This window comes from Gasterosteus aculeatus, chromosome 12 (genome assembly GCF_964276395.1).
Source record: "Gasterosteus aculeatus chromosome 12, fGasAcu3.hap1.1, whole genome shotgun sequence".
NCBI classification, from domain to species: Eukaryota; Metazoa; Chordata; class Actinopteri; order Perciformes; family Gasterosteidae; genus Gasterosteus; species Gasterosteus aculeatus.
In genome coordinates, this window is record NC_135700.1 from 640,678 (window position 1) to 652,438 (window position 11,761).

General features: G+C 40.7%; 2 non-coding genes across 2 annotated transcripts; both read left to right on the plus strand.

Moving 5' to 3' along the window:
* The first annotated feature begins 270 nt into the window (after positions 1–270).
* On the plus strand, positions 271–411 carry LOC120813870 (U4 spliceosomal RNA). Its single transcript, XR_005711082.2, has one exon. It is a non-coding gene; the product is annotated as a U4 spliceosomal RNA (small nuclear RNA).
* A 485-nt stretch (positions 412–896) lies between these two features.
* LOC120813843 (U4 spliceosomal RNA) lies at positions 897–1,037 on the plus strand. Its single transcript, XR_005711066.2, has one exon. It is a non-coding gene; the product is annotated as a U4 spliceosomal RNA (small nuclear RNA).
* The last annotated feature ends 10,724 nt before the right edge of the window (positions 1,038–11,761 follow it).

The following is an 11,761-nucleotide window of genomic DNA, read 5'->3' on the forward strand; positions in this document are numbered from 1 at the left end:
AAAATGAGTTTCCAAAATTGTGCTGTAGTGTTCTGTCAACAATTTTAGATTTCTTCTAACATCTTTATAAAACTCCTCAAATTCCAAATTGATTGTTTGTCACGGTAGGCTCTTAACGTTGATAGTACTAAGGATACTTTGTTGCCATATCCAGCAATAACTCTCATAACATGGACTGGGCGTGGTTCCATGCTGTAAGGTTAGAGAAATGCACCATTTGTTTCAGGAGTGTTACACCAGGTACTGGTTGATACTTTTGTAGCCATAGGCATCCTTTTGCAGAGGCAATTTCATAGTCTATGAAGTTTACTGAGACGTGATTATTGCTGGTTGAAAACTTTAACCCAATACCCGCCAAAGATGACTTGAAATATAGTCAGCTGAGGCCATTTTTGTTAGTCTCTAAGGAGACTTCAGATGATATGTCAATAGTAAGCTGAATTTGACATCGCGAAAAATGAGCTTCTTAAGTTGTTGTCTAGTGTTCTCTCTACAATTTTAGATTTGTTTTAACATCTTTAGAAATCTTGTCAAATTCCTTATTCATTGGTTGTCACGGAGACGTCACATTTTATGTCAATGGTAAACTTTAATCGACATGAGGTTTATCGCTCTCAAATAAACAGAAAATGAGTTTCCAAAATTGTGCTGTAGTGTTCTGTCAACAATTTTAGATTTCTTCTAACATCTTTATAAAACTCCTCAAATTCCAAATTGATTGTTTGTCACGGTAGGCTCTTAACGTTGATAGTACTAAGGATACTTTGTTGCCATATCCAGCAATAACTCTCATAACATGGACTGGGCGTGGTTCCATGCTGTAAGGTTAGAGAAATGCACCATTTGTTTCAGGAGTGTTACACCAGGTACTGGTTGATACTTTTGTAGCCATAGGCATCCTTTTGCAGAGGCAATTTCATAGTCTATGAAGTTTACTGAGACGTGATTATTGCTGGTTGAAAACTTTAACCCAATACCCGCCAAAGATGACTTGAAATATAGTCAGCTGAGGCAATTTCTGTTAGTCTCTAAGGAGACTTCAGATGATATGTCAATAGTAAGTCGACATCGCGAAAAATGAGCTTCTTAAGTTGTTGTCTAGTGTTCTCTCTACAATTTTAGATTTGTTTTAACATCTTTAGAAATCTTGTCAAATTCCTTATTCATTGGTTGTCACGGAGACGTCACATTTTATGTCAATGGTAAACTTTAATCGACATGAGGTTTATCGCTCTCAAATAAACAGAAAATGAGTTTCCAAAATTGTGCTGTAGTGTTCTGTCAACAATTTTAGATTTCTTCTAACATCCAGCCAATATAGGCCTTATAAATAGCTTGTAATGGCACACAAGTATAACTAGTTACTTTCAAATGCAGTTATTAGTCTTACTTAAAATAAAGTGTTACATATATATATATATACATATATATATATATATATATATATATATATATATATATATATATATATATATATATATATATATATATATAAAAGGAATATGTACAATAAAAAAAAAACTGCAGGTAACCCAGGTTTTACTTTTCATAGGGACTTACACCTCATGTGGCAGTCGGATGAGTCTGGACCTCATGTTTGCTAAAGCAGCACATATGATAAGAATCTTGTCCAACCTCGGGGTCATGGAGATGGGGACAGTTTGGGACAGAATTTAGAAGACTTTAAGTCGTTGGATTGCCCTCTCCACATGTATACGGACATTGGCCACTTGCCTAGTGCGTGTTACCTGCTCATTGGTCAATTGACCACGCTTGTAGGTAAAGGCAGGAATATTTAATTTCACCTTCCTTTCATGTAGTACATCTCGAATCGTGAAACCCCAGCCAGCCATTACCCTGTCACCAGGCCTTGGGGCCTCCAGAAACCCACTGTTTATAGTGATGAACTTATCACTGCTTTTACCAGCATAGGCCTCTGATATAAACATTATCAGCCCATGAGGTGACACAGCAACAAGATATTTGGCAGTATTGGTTCCCTTGTAATGACTGAAAGTGGCACTCCTACACTATCGGTTAAGGTTTGTAGCTCTCTGAATAGCCGTTTCAGCACAATCGATGATGCAAGTGGTCTGGGGGTGATTCTTTTTAAAGGATGGTGGCATGTTAGCACGAATAACACTTCTTGGCAGCCAGGCAACCATGGGTTCAAGATGCTCACCCAATGTATCAATCCAGTGAGCAATCACCTTACTTACTTCACCTTTAGACAGTTTAAAGCGCTTTGCCACATCCCCTAACACAAGGTTCAGTTTCAGTTTCATGAGGGTCATCAGTATTTGGTCAACAACAGGAATACTACATGATGGTTTACTAAATGGCAACATCGTTTTCACCAAAGTAAAAAAATATAATAGACGCAGTCCTGTGTACAGCAGCGAGGTATCATCATCCAGGAGCATATCATCAGCCACAGTCTGACCCTCAGTCTGCGTCGATTTGTTCACGTGGTCCAACTTTGCCGCGTAGCTGTGGTCAGTTTTTGTTAGGTCCTCCCATTGTGTTGCAGCATCTTTAAACTTCGGCTCGATGCACACTTCTAAAAGACAAACAGCATCAACTATAAATGTATATACCCTACTAACACAGGACAGAGACACATAACGTTATATCAACAGTCGAACTTATGCTGCAAACTTTAGCTCCGATCCGAGTTGCGTGTCACTTGTGTTTCTGTCGAGTTTACGTCTCTTTTGCTGGGGAGGTCGCTCGTATCCCAACCAAAGTTCCGGGAAAGGGTTTTCCTCTGTGGGCTTTTTATCAATGAAGTGATAAGAACAAACAAACAGTCTTTTGGGCGGATTCTTCAACTTCAAAGCCGCTAGCCACTTCCGAGATTCAACATCTGTTTTTGGTTTCTCATACAACGCAAACGGGGGAGCACATCCACATTGGCGCCTTGTAGATGGTCGATGGTCGAAACATTCTCCTTCCGACCAAACATTCACCAATCGCCACGAGTTGTTGCAACCGTGAACAGCACAATATGTCCCAGAGCCGTGTCGGCGTGTAACACCATCCATAGTTTACTTTTTCTGCACCTTCTGAAAACACTTCTTTCTCTAGGAAGGCAGACAGCAAAATCCATGTGCGTCGATGTGAGAACGGCGGACCGTTTCTGCTCTCTGGTCCATGATCTGAAGCAGTTACGAGGCCAGCTGGACGCATGATGACCTGCTCCCAAGGGTGCCAGAGGTCTACAAAGCTGCAGACACTAAAGACATTTTGAACTGCCTCAAGAAAGATGTATAAAGTTGCTCATTATTTGTAAATTGAAGTCCATTTTACATTTACTTGTAAGGTTTTTCTGTCTGAACATTTTGTGAATATTCTGTTTAACTCCACTAAATATTTTGTTTAAATACAGTATAGAAGTTGTTAGATATCTGCATGTTATAATGTGAAAACTATTTATTTTAATGTGAGAAATAAATATGATTTTTACAACAACTCGTGGTGTTTCTCATAACTATAATTTGTCATTTAAAACAATGGATACTTTTAAGTTAAGTTAACTAGGAAAGTAATTTTAACTAAAATAAGCTAGTTGAAATAATTAGACCTAGTTAACACAAAGCATGATAATAAGTTCTACATCGTTTATACTTGTGTTGCTAAGTTGAAAGTACTGCTTTGGACAAGTGAACACAATGCATGATAATAAGTTAAGTTTCTTTTAAACATACGTTGCTAAGTTGAATAAACATGTACTATACAGTCATGTGGACTTAGAAAGCAGTCCAGAGCTGAGTTAAACACATTATGAAGTGCACCAAATTGTAAATCCAATTTGATTCTACTCAAAAGTGCAAGGAAGCTTTTGAACTTATGTTTTTAAGTTGAAACCCCTTGAATTGTTTTACAGTGATGCAGATGTATTTTCATTCATCCATGTACACAGCAATACACATTAATATCGGTTCACTGTTTGACGCAATATAGTTGATGATGTAGGTAATAATATAGCTAAAAATATAGTTCAATCAAAGTGGTTTATCGTCATACACTCATTGCTCTTGGCTCTGATATTTATTTATTTTCTGCTTGAGTGAGCGCAGACAGTCCAATGAGAGGCAGAGTAAACGTGTTCACATCTCCACCAGTTGGTGGCAGAATATGTGTATTATATTAAACTGTTTATTTTATTTAATGCAGTTTATTGTATGTTATTTTTATGGTTCATTTGCAACCATTGTTGAATACATCTTGTTATATTTATTTCATGGAAGAAGGAGCATGTGTTTATTAAGCAATAAGTAATGACAGTTTATAAATAGAGACGTTTGGTTTTATTAATTCTGGTTGATTTGTCACACTTCCATCCAAAATCAAAGGGCCAAAGGGCCCTGGTGATAAGGAATAATGTCGCTCAAATGCTGCGGTATAAGGAAAATGACTGACTTTATGGTATTCAGACATTTTGACTGTAGAATATTTTATATTTTTCTCACTAGACAAGAACAATAAAGAAATGAATTCATTCTCTTTTCGTCATTGCCTCCATGTTTGCTTTCATGTGACCCTTAGAGTGACCTCTGGAGCTGTGGATGGATCCCACCGTCAGGTCACCAAAGTCACAGGTCACATTTATCCTGAGGACACTGGAGGCGTCACATGGTATCTCTGGAGGTGGACAGAATCTGTCCACAGGACAACTAGTAACCGTGTACTCCATAAATCTGGCCTTGATAGAAGAGTGGCAAGAAAAAAGCCGTTGGGAGTTTTCCACAAGCCATGTGAGACACTGATCACAACATGCCAACAGGGAAACATGCTGGTCATGGCATCATTTCACATTCTATATATTGACCTATTTACAAGTAGAATGAAGAGATAAATATAACAAGTTTTTGTAACACCAATCAGGCATTTGAGTGCATCTCGAAAAATTGTGGCAATTTATTGACGGCACTGTCCAGCAGTACAATAACATCTGTAAAGCACATTCCATCCCTGCAGCTTCCTGATCCCGAGCACTTTGTTGGTGCCAAAGTGTGACACTTGTGTTGGTGAGTCCGCCTCTTCATTTTGCAGCTACTGGTGCATCTGGCTTCGCCGTCCCGGTACCTGGGGAGACTCTTCCTTATAATAAGAATTGAATGTTTAACAATCATTTTCTCTTGGAAATAAAATGTCTCTGTGCAATCGAGAAGCTGCCCTAAAATCTGGCTTTGAGGTGGAACTAACATGGACACAATCAGTGATAATTTAAGGCAAATCTGACGGCAATAAAACTGAAGTAATTGTCTATTCGCAGACGTTGAAAAGACGTCTATGTTTAGACCACATTTCAACGTGATTTTCTTCATACGGTAATATTTCGTCCTCTCTTGTGTGCTATATCATTATTTTAGAGTTACAACGTGACACATTTATCTACAAATTGACGTTTTCTGGCACGTTGATGTTTCATCCCGGTTGAAAAGACCTCATTTCAACCCGATTTCAACCATATTTCAACGTTAAAACTACGTCTTGTGCTCACTGGGAAGAACAAGCAGCTTGTCTTCCACACTTGAAAGTCGTCTATTACAGCAACGGGATTATTCGCAATATTTCCCAGCTCACCTTAATCTTAACCCGAACAAAAGTGTGATGAGGAACGTTTGTCGCAGGTTACAATAACAGCACGTGTGTGTGTTCTCTCCTCAATGCTTCCCCCCCACGTTGTTATTATATATGTATTCGGCTCAGACTTTGTCCCTGCAGTATTAGTACACTTGTTGTATTGAGCAATAGCTGGTAACAATGCAAAGTTAATAGATAAAGGTCCTTCTGTCACTCCAACTTGTGTTGGTAGAATGAATGCAAAATGTATGGGAAATAATGTAGATGTCCGCAAACCGTTTACCCGCTGCTGCCCCTTCATTTGTTTCCGTGCGCGCGCGTAAAGAAGGACCGCCTACTGTGGTGACGTCATCCAGTCAGCCGCTGTGTATTGCCGCGTGGACCTCTGTGCGTTAGTCGCTGAATAGTTCTGCTCCTGTCCGTGTGAACATGCACAAAGTCAATCACCGGCGACCGGGGACTTCAAGCTTCGATAGCGATGTCCACATCGCAGTCTTTCACCGCCGAGAAGTATCTTAGAAACGACGATAATCGCTCAGTCAGGATATCAGCTGTCAGTCGCTCGGCCGTCACCTAGCAACCGTTGCTATGGCACCACACACGTAATCGGTGACACGTCTTTGCGTTGATGTGTGAGACCAGTTATAGATCAGATCATTTTGGATTTGAAGGCATTGGAAGCAGCCATGGATTTGCTCATTTGCTGCTGTATGATCCTCCCTAAATCGGAAGAGATACATGACGTATGCTTCAGCATATTCCCAATGATCGAGAGCTTTTTCTACAGGTTGGGAGAGAATCAGTGGGACAACCTGGAGAAATGCATCCCAGATGTCGCCATTGAAGTTATGTTGGCAGAACTGCTTATGGATATAATAACAGAGTTATCCAAAGCATTCCTAAACTGTTTAGTGAGCACTGGCAATTTGAAGCCATTCACTGAAAGTCAATTTATAGATGGGATGTTGACTCAAAGTTTCAAAAATATTATGCAAATTAAAGACAAAGTCGAGTGTGCAAGCTCAAAATCCTTGAATGACATGATACTTAGAGAGGTTTTAGGAAATGCCAGGAGATTTTACAAAATCAAGAAACGTACTTTTCACCTAGAGCACGTCATTCCCCTTGAACAACTCAAGGTAATGGTTTCTCATGCCTTAATAATGTTGTGGGAATTTACTCCAATGATGAAAAAGCCGTCCATATTTCGAGTACAAAGACAGAAAATGACTTTGACCAAAAAGCTGGTGCCTGTCGACCAAGATGGTGTTGAGGAATCAAAGGCTCCGAACAATGTCACGTCAGAAAGAGTTCAATCATTAATTCTGAGGGAAGTGAACGAGACAACGGATCCTTTCCTGCATGACACGTCAAAAAGACGTTACTTCGGCTTAATCAGTACACAGATTCCATGGGACGTTAGTGAAAAAGTATTTGATATGTTGGGGGCAGATATGTTTCAACGTGCCACTCTCGGGAAAATTTATATCGGGTGCTTCGTTGAAAAACTGCTGAATCACATACTTGATCAAATTCAGAAAATATTCCTGAAGGACGAAGAATACTCCCCCATATTGATGGGTGATATACAACCCTTGGTGTCAGACCTGGTGAAGTGGGCTAACAACGAACAAAATCACGACAATGTTTTGGAAACCTTTGCAATCGCAACACGTCTGAAGGATGACCTTTTCAAAAGAATTCAGATGACACACCAGGGTGTTACCAAGAATGAATTGATGAATGAAGAGATTTTTGAAAAAGTATATATCTTCATGAACTTGTTCAATTTATATAACTGTCAGGTTCTCAGGATGGTTGAAAATATTGGACCGGCTGTAGAGATAATTTCAACTACGAGTAAAGTTGAGGTCACAAAGTCACAAAGTTCAAATGTTCCGTTCAAAGAGTTTTCTTCACCACAGTTGCTGGTCGACCACCAGATCGACGTTCCTCCAAATTCTCCTGAAGAACCTTCACAGGACAACACAGGGCAGGAAAGAAAAAAACGTTGTGTTAGGCCGGTCATAGAGGACCTAGTTTGGGAGTTAGCAGAGAACTTCAATATTGAAAGTTGCACCAGGCAACTCGAGGTCATCATTCAGCGTCTGGTTGAAAAGATTTTGTCCAAACTCAAGGATGTGGACTTTAACCTCAAACCAAAATCCTTTAAGAACTTGCACAAGAAGATGTACAATGAGCTGTACAAGATGAAGGGCGGTAGAGCAGATTTGCTGGTCTGCTTGATATTGGGGGACGAGGAAGTTGAAGATTGCATCGTCTCCATCATCATAAATCACGTGGAGCAGAGAAACGGTATCTGCAAGATCCTCAGCCGCGTGGGCCGAGCCTTCATCAACATCTTTAGGAGAAACAACAGTATACATCCAATGCCTGACAAAGCCCGAGACAGTCGTGGAACAGTCCGAGACAGCCATGAGACAGTCGTGGGACAGTCGTGAGAAGTCTGTAAGGTGGTCGGTGAGACAGTCTTACAAACGTAAGACAGTTGGTGGGGCAGTGTGTGAGACAGTCGGTGGGACAGTCGTGAGACAGTCGGTGGGACAGTCGTGAGACAGTCGTGAGACGGTCGGTGAGACAGTCTGAGACAGCCATGAGAGTGTCGTAGGACAGTCGTGAGACAGTCATGAGACAGTCGTGAGAAGTCTGTAAGACGGTCGGTGAGACAGTCTTACAGACGTAAGACAGTTGGTGGGACAGTGTGTGAGACAGTCGGTGGAACAGTCCGAGACAGTCGTGAGACAGTCGGTGAGACAGCCATGAGACTGTCGTTGGACAGTCTTACAGACGTAAGACAGTTGGTGGGACAGTGTGTGAGACAGTCGGTGGAACAGTCCGAGACAGCCATGAGACTGTCGTAGGACGGTCGTGTGACAGTCATGGGACTGTCTGCGAGACAGTTGTGAGAAGCCTGTAAGACGGTCGATGAGACAGTGTGTGAGAGGCCTCAAACACCTCACTAACTACAAGCCAAAAAAAAAAAAACACTCCATGAATGAGCTCCACCTGGCAGACGAGCTGAACGAGATCTACTGCAGATTCAATAGACAATGTCCTGATCCCATCCCCACAGCTCCACCAACCTGCCCCAGTCCCCCATGTTACGGTCCGGCTCAAAGGCCACAACAAATAGAGGAAACCACGCTCCAGGGATTACCAGCCAAAGATGTTTATTCACCAAACTGATTAAACAAACAAAACACAGCAAATGGAAACGCCATTGTGCTGGGGACCAGGAGAAAACCAGCAGTCACCCCCAAACACTCAGAAAGGGGCAGGTTTTAATGCACTCAAGAGACAGCGGCCAGCTGCGTCTGATCTGCCTTATGGCCTCAGCTCCACCAGGAAGTTCACCCGGTAACACACACAGACAGAGACACACCCACAAATACCCTGGCAGTGGCCGTCACACCCACCCCTCCCTCCCTCCCCCAGCCCATCAGGGTCTCACGCCTCTGTATCACCTTCCCCTTCCCCACGTACCAGCCTGCTTCAAGGCCTCCACCATCATCCCTGTTCCCAAGAAGCCCAGGATCACAGGACTCAATGACTACAGGCCCGTCGCCCTGACCTCTGTAGTCATGAAGTCTTTTGAATGGCTAGTCCTGTCCCACCTGAAGACCACCACTGACCCCCTCCTGGACCCCCTGCAGTTCGCCTACAGAGCCAACAGGTCTGTGGACGATGCTGTCAGCATGGCCCTCCACTACATCCTCCAGCATCTGGACTCCCCAGGAACCTACGCCAGGATCCTGTTTGTGGACTTCAGCTCTGCCTTCAACACCATCATCCCGTCTCTGCTGCAGGACAAACTCTCAGCGACACAGACAAATAACAAAGGATCCAAACAAATAAGTAAGGCTTGTCCCTCGTACACAGTTAAAATATTTCTTGACCCAGTTAGGAGGCCAAAACAAGGCAAACCCAAACAGGGTTAATTTAACCAAACAACTTTGCAATATAAGTATTTATGCCTGTTATAATAAAGCATTGTTAAAATTTCAACAAGTCTCTCCGGATTGAAATAGCTTTTATTCCGGTTACATGTTTAATACCGTAAGTGTCATCGATGAACTAAAACTCAACTGTCTGCTGAGTTGACTGCAGTTATGTTTTCCTGGTTATATACCTAATATCCAAAGCACAAGACCTCTGAGACATCAATTAGGCAGAGATACTGCGGCATACGAACCGCAGCACTTTATGGTTAATAAAGGGGTTTGATTCATCCGAATCAGCCCTTTTCTAGATGTGCTAACTGTATTAAAACAACATTTTTATAGTCTTTTACCATGGAGACACAATGGGAACATTTTTAGAGCTGAATCATTACTGTTCAGCACGCTTTTCCTCATCAAATATACTCGCTTTTTTTATGCTGCAGGAATTGGATACTGCAGCAACCTAAAACCCCCATTAAACGAGAAGCCAGTACGTAAAAGCAACGGCTGTTTAAAAAAAAACAACTACTGCCATCTTGGGGAGGAATGACAACATTGCAAGCAGCTGTGAATCCTTAGCATACATTTACAGCAGATGTTACAACAGATATTAACTTCTCTAACCACAACACGTTCATTTGCAAATGAAAATGGCTATTTATTCAGGAAACAGTTGTCCTATAAGGAAATATCACTGTTCTAGGCAAGGCAAGGCAATTTTATTTGTATAGCACTTTTCATACACAAGGCAGACTCAAAGTGCTTCACATTATAACATTTCATACAATAAAGTGAAATAAAATGCAGGAATTAAGAGACAATTAAAAACAGCAAATAAAATTATAAATTGAAATCTTATTTAAATTGTTTAATTAAAGGCAGAGGTTAAAAGTGCAATGTAGGTCAAATTTAGCAGAAGGCGAAGCTGAACATAAAAGTTTTCAGTCTTGTTTTAAACGTGGTCAGAGTTGGGGCAAGTCTTAAATCTTCAGGAAGTTTATTCCAGCTGTTTGTTGCGTAGTAACTAAATGATGCTTTCCCATGATTTGTATTTACTCTGGGAATCACTAACAGATGGTGTCAGAAGATCTTAGTGATCTTGAAGGCTTATGTAGTGGAAGCATATCAGTGATATACTTTGGCCCTAAACCATGTAGTGATTTATATGTGAGCAGTAGGATTTTGAAATTAATTCTCTGACATACTGGGAGCCAATGTAAGGATTTAAGAATTGGTGTAATGTGCTCACATTTTTTGGTCTTTGTTAGAACTCTAGCAGCAGCGTTCTGAACAAGCTGGAGCTGCCTGACAGTTTTTTTTGGAAGACTTGCAAGGAGACCATTACAATAGTCTAGCCTACTAGTTATAAAGGCAGTACAAGTGTTTCTAAGTCTTGAGCTGACATGAGCCCTCTAAGTCGTGCTACATTTTTGAGGTGCTAGTAGGCCGATTTTGTTACTGATTTGATGTGACTCTCCAAGTGTAAATCTGAATCCATAATAACCCTCAGATTTCTGGCTTTATTTGATGTTTTCAGGGACAGAGAGTGAAGGTGTTGGGTTACTTTAAACCTTTCTTTTTTAGCATTAAATACAGTGATCTCAGTTTTGTCTTCATTTAGTTGTAGGAAATACAACTAAATATACTTAATCAATATGACCGATATCATGAGAAATATTTTCCCACCGATGTATTGTAGATGATAAAAAATAAGACGGCTGCTTAATAATATACAGGAAAGCACACTATATTTTTTACAGTCAATTCTTAAACGTTTTTCATTATAAAGTTCCTCTAGACCCAAAAGAATACAGAGGATACCAAGAATAACCATTTATCTTTAACACCTTGATTCTCACAAATAAAAACTGACACCAGTCTTAAATATTTCTCATTACTCAGTGCCCATTACTAAAGCGCCACAGAAATATACACATTTATAAGTTAAAAAGGGCAGAACTGACATATCACACATTTTTAACAGCTCAAAATAAACAACGTAAAAGGGGGCGCCGTTACATTTTTTAACCAAAGAAAGCTGCACTGGCATACGCAACCAAGGCCACCATGATCACATCAATTAGGAAATTACCAAATGAGAAAATAAGGATGGCTCTAAAGTGCTCAACACGAAACAATAGCTTAAATGTCAGGTCATATTATTTTTAAGGTTAATCCTCTGGGGCATCAGAGAGGAGAGAGAGAAAATT